This window comes from Octodon degus, unplaced genomic scaffold, assembly GCF_000260255.1.
Source record: "Octodon degus isolate 3935 unplaced genomic scaffold, OctDeg1.0 scaffold00471, whole genome shotgun sequence".
In the NCBI taxonomy this organism is placed as follows: Eukaryota; Metazoa; Chordata; class Mammalia; order Rodentia; family Octodontidae; genus Octodon; species Octodon degus.
Genome location: NW_004525047.1, coordinates 72614 through 81544, shown reverse-complemented (window position 1 = coordinate 81544; position 8931 = coordinate 72614). Strand labels below are relative to the sequence as shown.

At 34.9% G+C, this 8931-nt stretch overlaps 1 pseudogene; it reads left to right on the top strand.

Annotated features, from left to right (window-relative positions):
- Positions 1–2466: 2466 nt before the first annotated feature.
- Positions 2467–3218, top strand: LOC105741342 (annotated as a pseudogene).
- The last annotated feature ends 5713 nt before the right edge of the window (positions 3219–8931 follow it).

Sequence of the window (8931 nt, the reverse complement as noted above, 5' to 3'; positions counted from 1 at the left end):
TTAGATTTTAACAGCTGCTTTTTGTCTTTGGAGGCTTTTAAAAAGAAAACCAAATTAGGTCCACTTCAATGTTCACCTGTAAAAAAAGGACAATATATATTTTTTTGATTATTTAACTTGACTTTTTGTTGTGTTATCCAAACACAATTTTTTAAATGTATATTTCTCTGTGTTCACATGATTCAAATATCAAAAAGGAAGATTAAAAGAAAGGAAGATTCTTCCACTAAATTGCCTTTGTATTATGAGAATGTATTAGTAAAAAAATAGCAAAACATATGCTGTATAAAAATTTAAAAAAAAAGAAACATGAATTCATATATTCCACCAAACTGTGGTAGATCAACAGGCTGAGGGAATGTTGGAACCTGAATTCTATTGAAACTTCTTTGGCACTTGGAATGGAGGTAGAATTTCCTTCTAAGAATCCTAGAGAAATAGTTTAGCTTTAAAAGTCTTAAGATTTTTAAATTTATTTCAACTTCTTAGTTTCAGTTAAATATGAAATTTCTGGTATTATACACCTGCAAGGTAAAGATTAATTACTGGGTCATGTCCTTGGTTTAACTTTTGTTATAAAATTACCAAAAAACATTTCATGGAATGGGGCCAGTGAGATAGCTCAGGCAAACACAGGGATCAGGGTTATCTCCCGCATCATATGGCATGCCAGCCCCGACCCTGCGAGTGCTGAGCTGAGCACTGAATCAGGGCTCGGTGGCAAATGCCTATAATCCTAGCTCTGGGGAGGCTGAAAACAGGAGGAACACTACTAGTCTGAGTTATGTAGTGAAACCCAATACATAATACATAAAAGATTCATCTAATTATTTAGTTTATAAACATCTATTATATGAATAAGTGATTTCACCAGCAGTATCAATAGACTTGAATGTTCATATTATTCAAAGTGTTTACAGTTTAACTGTTAAAGCTATTATTCCATGAATTAACTACATTTAGTTACACTGAAATAATTGTACAGAAGAGTAAAGATAAATGTTTAGTAGTTGTCATCTAAATATAAATTTTCAAAATAAGGAGTGTATGTCATTGTCCTACTGAATTATGAAATCATTTCTTTTTTCAATCTTTGTTTCCTTTCATCTATTCTTTCTTCCTTTATTCCTTTACATCCTCAGACATCATGAATGTATAGCTTTTATTTTTTACTTATTTATTTTTCTAAAATTTTATTGAGAAATAAATAGCAGTGAGACAGTTTCAAATCAAATTGGCAGGACAGTTCCAATAATTAACACATTGTATACTGCCATCTAGTGGTTATTTGTTGTACAAGATGTAGACATGATATCCTATTTACGAACATGAATAGAACAAATCCTTCTATTCCTGGAATTAAGGGAATGTAGCTATGTATCTATCCTAACCATTTTGAATACACAGATGCAAAAAGGTCATTCATCAGTATCCATTTTTGTTTAGTTCCATCATTTAAATATTAGAGGTGTGTGAATTCAGCAAAATATTCCAAAATAGTCCAGTAGTCCATAACAATTTTGGGTCTTCCTCTTGACTGGCAATGTGAGAAGTTGTTGACCTGAGTCCCCTACAGCTCAACATAACAACATGCCTTTATTTCTTGTACTTTGTTTTTATACCTTTCTGCTGGATGGTTAACAACAAGATAAAGCAAGACCTATGCAACATGAATTCTAGCTTTTGGGTCTGATAAGGTCAGTAAAATCCTCTCAGGATTTATCATGAGACCCTGTACCTCAGATTGTACAACCTTTGTCAGTGTCAGTCATGTGGATGAGTCACGGCCATTGCTTGGCCAATGTACTATCTGAGAAAGCCTGAGAGAATGTCTTCACTCCATGTGACCTTCCTTAGGCACACTCTACATCATCTATCACTTTCCTCGTTGGCCTCATAATCTCCTTGATCAGAAAATTTGGGACACAACGGACTTACATGAAGTTACAGTACAAGTTCTCATATGTCCTGAGTCTTAATTGAACTTGGAAGGCTAGGACCAAAATGTTGGCTTTCCTTTTTCTCTAATTTTGGTATGCAAACTTCAATTGTTAACCCTCCAGAAGAAGAGCTTATTGTTATTCTCATATAACCTAGGCTGTTGAGCTTATCTTCACTATCTGTCTGAGTATCAAACATCTTAGGCATAACCTGTAACAGGTATTTCTCAAAATGTATTGATATGCTAAACCTTAAGTCCTTATAGAATATGGAAAAATATTTTAAAAATGAAAATATATTTTAAAAATAGGAATAAATAATTATATATAATTACACATAAATCCAGAAATTTAACCATGTACAACATTGTTGCAGGACAGTCATGCAACATTCCTTTTCCTGTCTCCTGCCTTCATTCACCACCCCCTTCCTTTTTAAACAATCATCTACATGAGAGACAGCATGGCAGCAACTGATGTGTCATGACAAGCAGCAAGTATTCAGAAGACCAGCTCTTTCCGGCTGGAACCATGGAGGTTGCAGAAGAGAAGAAAAAGAAGGTTCCTGCTGTGCCAGAAACCCTTATGAAAAAGCGAAAACATTTCGCAGAGCTAAAGATAAAGCGTCTGAGAAAGAAGTTTGCCCAGAAGACGCTTCACAAGGCGAGGAGGAAACTCATCTATGAAAAAGCCAGGCACTATCATAAGGAGTACAGACAGATGTACAGAACTGAGATCCGCATGGCTAGGATGGCGAGAAAAGCTGGCAACTTCTATGTCCCTGCAGAGCCCAAACTGGCATTTGTCATCCGGATCAGGGGTATCAGTGGTGTGAGCCCAAATGTCTGCAAGGTGTTGCAGCTTCTTCGCCTTCACCAAATCTTCAATGGTACCTTCGTTAAGCTCAACAAGGCTTCAATTAACATGCTGAGAATTGTGGAGCCATACATTGCATGGGGGTACCCAAACCTGAAGTCAGTGAACGAATTAATATACAAGCGTGGCTACGGCAAAATCAATAAGAAGCGAATTGCCTTGACAGATAATTCATTGATTGCTCGATCTCTTGGTAAATATGGAATCATCTGCATGGAGGATCTGATTCATGAGATCTATACTGTTGAAAAATGCTTCAAAGAGGCAAATAATTTCCTGTGGCCATTCAAGTTATCATCTCCTCAAGGTGGAATGAAGAAAAAGACCACCCATTTTGTGGAAGGTGGAGATGCAGGAAATAGGGAAGACCAGATCAACAGGCTTATTAGAAGGATGAACTAAGGTATCTACCATGGTGTTTTTATGATTTGGTCAGTTAATAAAGTATCTGCTTCCAAATTGAAAAAAAAAAAAAAAAGTATTCAGAAGACCAGAATGTCAGGCACTTCAAAGATGAACGTACTATTTCAAATTGCCTTCTTCAGAGCAGTTGCTTAGTTTACAGGTGTCAGTATATATAATAAGTTAGGGTGAGAATCATTCCAATTAACTGTTAGATTCAAAAATCTTCCGGACATTCTCAGGATCATTGCCTTATTCATCTTCTACTTATAACTGTATGACTTGCAACTGTCATGTTTCCTAGTTCTTATTCTTTCCCTCTCTTAATTATTTAGTCCTCAAGATCTTGCTTTCTTTTCATTTGTATTTTACCTTTCTATTTGTATTTCTTTTTTTGAGTTTTTATACGAGGGATACTATACGATATTTATACATGTGTGTCTGGTTTATTTCACTTATGAATATACGTTCAAGTGGCATCCATTTAAATATAAAGACTTCCAGTTTATCATTCTTCATAGCTGAGTAATACTTCATTGTATGAAAATACCACAACTATTTCATCTATTCCTCAGGTGATGGCATCTTGGTGGTTTCCAAGATTTGATTATCACAAATTGTGCTGCTATAAATATCAGCACACATATATCACTATAGTATGATGTTTTCAGATTCTCCATGAAAATTCCTAGTAGAGGAATAGCTGGTTTAAATGGGATTTCCAGTCCTAGTTTTCTAAGAAGTCTCCACACTGATTTCCATAATGGTTGCACCAGTCTACCTTCCCACCAGCAGTGGAGATGGGTTCCAGTTTCCCCACAGCCTCTCCAATATTTGCTCTTGTTGATTTCCTTATGATGGCCACTCTTTCTGGGGTGAGATGATATCTCAGTGTGGCTTTAATTTGCATATCACAGATGGCTAGTGATGTGGAGCATTTTTTCATATATTTATTTGCTTCTTTAATTTCATCCTCTGAGAAGTGTGTATTCATCTCAGATGAACATTGTGAGATAGAGATTTTTAATTTTGGTGTTCTAATGTTTTATAGATCTTCATAAACAGACAGCAGCCCTTGTCTGACTGCTTATTAATAAAGATGATTTTCTACATTCGTGGGTTGTCTTTTTACTTTGTTGGTAAATTCATTTGACATGCAAAAACTTCTTAATAAGTGGAGGTCCGAGTTTTTAAATCTTTCAGGTGTTACTCGTGCAGTTTGATTTTTCATCATGATCAATTTGCATATCCCTATGTCTTCAAGAGATCCTCTAATTTCTCTTCCAGGAGAGGTAGTGTTTCTGTTTTAATGTTTAGATCTTTAATCCATTTCAACTTTATCTTAGTGCATGATGATAGACACGTGGGTCAACTTTTAGTTTTCAACATGTAGAATGCCAGTTTTTCCAGCACCATTTGTTAAAGAGGTTATCTTTCTTCCACTGAGTATCTTCGGCTCCTTTGTCAAAAATAAGTTGGTTGAGTGTGTTCATAGGGGCTACTGCATCTTCTAATCTATTCCACTGAGTCTCAGGTATATATCATTGCCACTACCATGGTGATTTTATCATAGTAGCCTTGTAGTATAATTTTAAATCAGGAATTGTAATGCTTCCTGCCTTGTCTTTGGTGCCCAGGATTTCCTTTTCAATCTAGGTCTTTTCTGGGTCCAAATAAGTTTTAGGAATGATTTCTCTAGGACTGTGAAGTATGTTGGTGGTAGTGTGATAGTTATTGCATTAAATCAGTAGAGAAATTTTGGGAGTATGGCCATCTTCACAATGTTGGTTCTTCCTATCAAGGAGCAGGGACTATCTTTCTATTTTCAGAAATCCTCTAAAATCACTTTCTTCAGAGTATTGTAATTTTCCTGAAAAGATATTTGAATTCTTTACTTAGATGAATTCCAAAGTATTTCATTTAACTTGGTGCTATTGTAAAAGGCATTGTTTCTATAATTTCCCTCTCAGTGTGTTTATTATTTGTGTAGAGGAGTGCTAATTAGTTTTGGGTATTGACTTTGTGTTCTGCTATACTTCTGAATTTGTCTATCAGTTCTAGTAGCTTCTTGGTGGAGCTTTTTGGGTCCTCCAAGTAAAGTATCATGTCATCTGCAAATAATGATAATTTAACTTCTTCTTTACCTATTCTTATTCCTTTTCTTTCTCTTGTCTAATGGCTATAGCTAATGATTCCAGAAACATACTGAATAGCAGTGATGGTAGAGGAAATCTTGTCTTGTACCAGATCTAAAAGTAAAACATTTCAGTTTTTCCCCATTTAGGATTATGTTAGCCATTGGGTTTTCATAAATGGCTTTTACTAGATTGAAGCAGAGGCCATCTATTCCAATTTTCTGTAGGACTTTGAACATGAATGAGTGTTGGACTTTGTCAAAAGCCTTTTCTGCATCAACTGGGATGACCTTGTGATTTTTAGTTTTTGCTCTATTGATATAGTGTATTACATTTATAAATTTTTGAATATTGAAACATCTTTGCATTCTTAGGATAAATTCTACCTGGCCATGGTGCATGATCTTCTTGATGAGTTGCAGTATTCTATATGGTACGATTTTATTCAGAAGTTTTGCTTCTATGTTCATTAGGGAAATTGGCCTATAGTTCTCTTTTTTAGTAGTGTCTTTCCTTCATTTTGGCATCCATATAATACTTGCCTCCTTGATTGGTTTTTTGAGGATTGCTTCCTTTTCAAATTCATTGAAGAGTTTGAGGAGTATAAGGACTAAATTGTCTCTAAATTTCTTGTAGAATTCAGCTGTGAATCCATCCGAACCTGAAATTTTCTTTGGCAGTATTTTTTTTTTATTACATCTCATATTTATTTGGCTGTTATTGGGCCATTGAGAGTGGTTATATCTTGTCAATTCAGTTTTTAGTAATTTGTACCTTTCTAGGAATCTGTCCATTTCATCTGTATCTTCTATTCTGTGAGAGTAAAGATTCTCAAAATAGCTACTGACAATCTTCTGAATTTTCACTGGGTCTGTGGTAATTCCACCCTTTTTATTCCTTATTGCTTGTATTTGAATTTTTTCTTTGCTCTTTTGATGAAGTAAGCTAGGGTCTCATTGATTTTATTTAAAATTTCAAAGAACCAGCTTTTTGATTCATTAATTTTTTTTGATTCATTAATATTTGAACTATTTTCTTGATCTCAATTGAATTAATTTCTGCTCTAATCTTTATTATTTCTTCCCAACTTTGGGCTCTGGGTTTTGTTTGCTTTTCCTTTTCTAGTTGTTGAAGGTGCATTATTAGGGTGTTTATTTTTTCCATTTCTGTTTTCCTAATGTGTGAGTTCACACCTATGAAATTCACTCTGAGAACTACTTTCATAGTATCCCACGAATTCTGATCAGTTGTGCTTGAATTTTCATTGAATTGTAGATATTGTTGAATTTCTTGTTTAATTTCCTCTGTGACTCATTCGTTGCTGAGTAGGGCTTAATTTCCATATGGTTTAAGGGTTTGATTTTTTTTTGTTGTTGTTTCATTTTTCATTTATTTCCAGTTTTATTGCACTGTGGTCAGATAATATGCATGGCATAATTTCTCTTTTCTTGCATATACTTAAGCATGAACTATGAACCAGCATGTGGTCTATTTTTAAAAATGACCCATGTGCAGCTGAGAAAAATGTGTATTCAGCTGTGTTTGGGTGGAACACTCTGTATATGTAAACCAAGTCCATTTGTTTCAAGCTCTGGTTCAGTTCTGTTATTTCCTTGTTAACTTTGTCTGATTGACCTATCTTTTTGGGATAAGGGGGTGTTCAGGTCTCCTGTTCAGATTGTGGTATTGGATATTAGATTTTTCATGTCCATTAAGATTTACTTTATATAGTTATGTGCTCCCGTGTTTTGTGCGCACATATTTATGAGTGTTACATCTTCTTCTTGAATTTTTCCCCTAACCAGTATATAGTGTCCTTCTTTATTTCACTTCATCATTCTTGGTTTGAATTTGAGACTCTGGGAAGAGGATTGCTACCCCTGCTTTTTTCTGAGTTTCTGGGGCGTGTTGTATTATATCCCATCCCTTGACTTTCAGGCTATGAATGTGTTTATAAGTTAAATGTGTTTCTTGTATACAGCATATTGTAGGATTTTGATTCCTAATCCACTGTGCCAGTCTATTTCTCATAATAAGTGAATTTAGTCCATTTACATTGATGGTTATAATGGAGATATATTAACTTATGATTGACACAGTATTTACCTGTTGCCATTTGCTCCTTTTTCTCCTATTTTTAATTGCTTGCTCTATTTAGTTGGTTGCTTCTGATCTCATTCATGGAGTTCTGCTCATTTTGTTCCCTCTCTAGAACATCTTTCAGGAGCCTGTGTAGGGTTGGCTTTGTTTTCATGAAATTCTTCAGTTATTCTTTGTCAAGAAAGTATTTCACTTCCTCATCAAACTTGAAAGAGAGTGGTGCAGGGTATAGTACTCTGGGCTGGAAGATGTTTTCATAGAGGACTTGAAGAACTCTGCTCCATGCTCTTCTTGCATTTATGGTTTGTGAAGTGTAGCTGGATGAAATTCTTATGTGTTTTCCTTTGAATGTCATCTGCTTCTTTTCTCTAGTGGCTTTCAGTATATTATTCTTGTGCTGAATTTCTGGGATCTTGACTATTATATGTCTTGGTGTGTTTTTAATTGGGTTGAGGTTAATTTGCATTCTGTATGCTTCGTTTATCTGAATGTCAGATAGTTTCCTCATATTTGGGAAGTTTTCTGCTATTACTTCTGCCTATATATTTAAATGACATTTATACTGACTCCTTTCTCATTGATATCTATTAGTCTCACATTGTTAATCTTTGCGTCATCTTGCAGGTGATGGATTATTTTTTCATGCATCCTTGTTGTTTTTAAGAGAACTTTTCTTTCCTTTTCACTAGCTACACCAGCATCTTCAAGAGGTTAAACTCTGTCTTCACTTTCACTCAAAAGGTTATGCAAGCTTGTGTTGAGATTTTAAGTTCCTCTATATCTCTTTGACTCTACTTCTTGTGAGCTATTTCTTTCCTGTATTGTTCACTGAAGGAATCTGTCATTTTTTCTAATCTCCCCTGTTTTTTTGTTTTTTCAATGTCTTCTTTAGAACCAGTTGTTAATTCTTTTACTTTAGAGTTTTTTCAGATTTGATTTCCTTCCTAGGTTTCTGTATTTGATTCTTTACTTCAGTTGCTATGAATTCAGAGAATTCCTTTTTTATTTCAGAATATCCACTCTGAGTTCCTCTATGACTTTCTGCTGTTGCTTATTTACTATCGATGCTATTAATTCATATATTTCAGCCCAGCTAGTGTCCTCTGCACTTGTTCTGTATGGGCATTGAGTTTCCTCCCTATTTTCTGCATTTGATTCTTTACTGCAGATGCTATTAATTCAGGGATTTCTTTTTTTCATTTCCAATCTGAGTTTCTCTGTACCTTTCTGCAGTTATTTCTTTATTTCAGAAGCCATTGATTCATTGATTTCAGCTGTGTGATTCCCAATTTGTCCTGTGTTAGTGTCCTTTGCACTTATTATGGGTGGTCTTGGTGTCTGAGATTGCATTTTGCTCCTTCTCATTGTCGTTTTGTATAGCCCTCTCTTCTTCTTCTTCTTCTTCTTCTTCTTCTTCTTCTTCTTCTTCTTCTTCTTCTTCTTCTTCTTCTTCTTCTTCTTCTTCTTCTTCTTCTTCT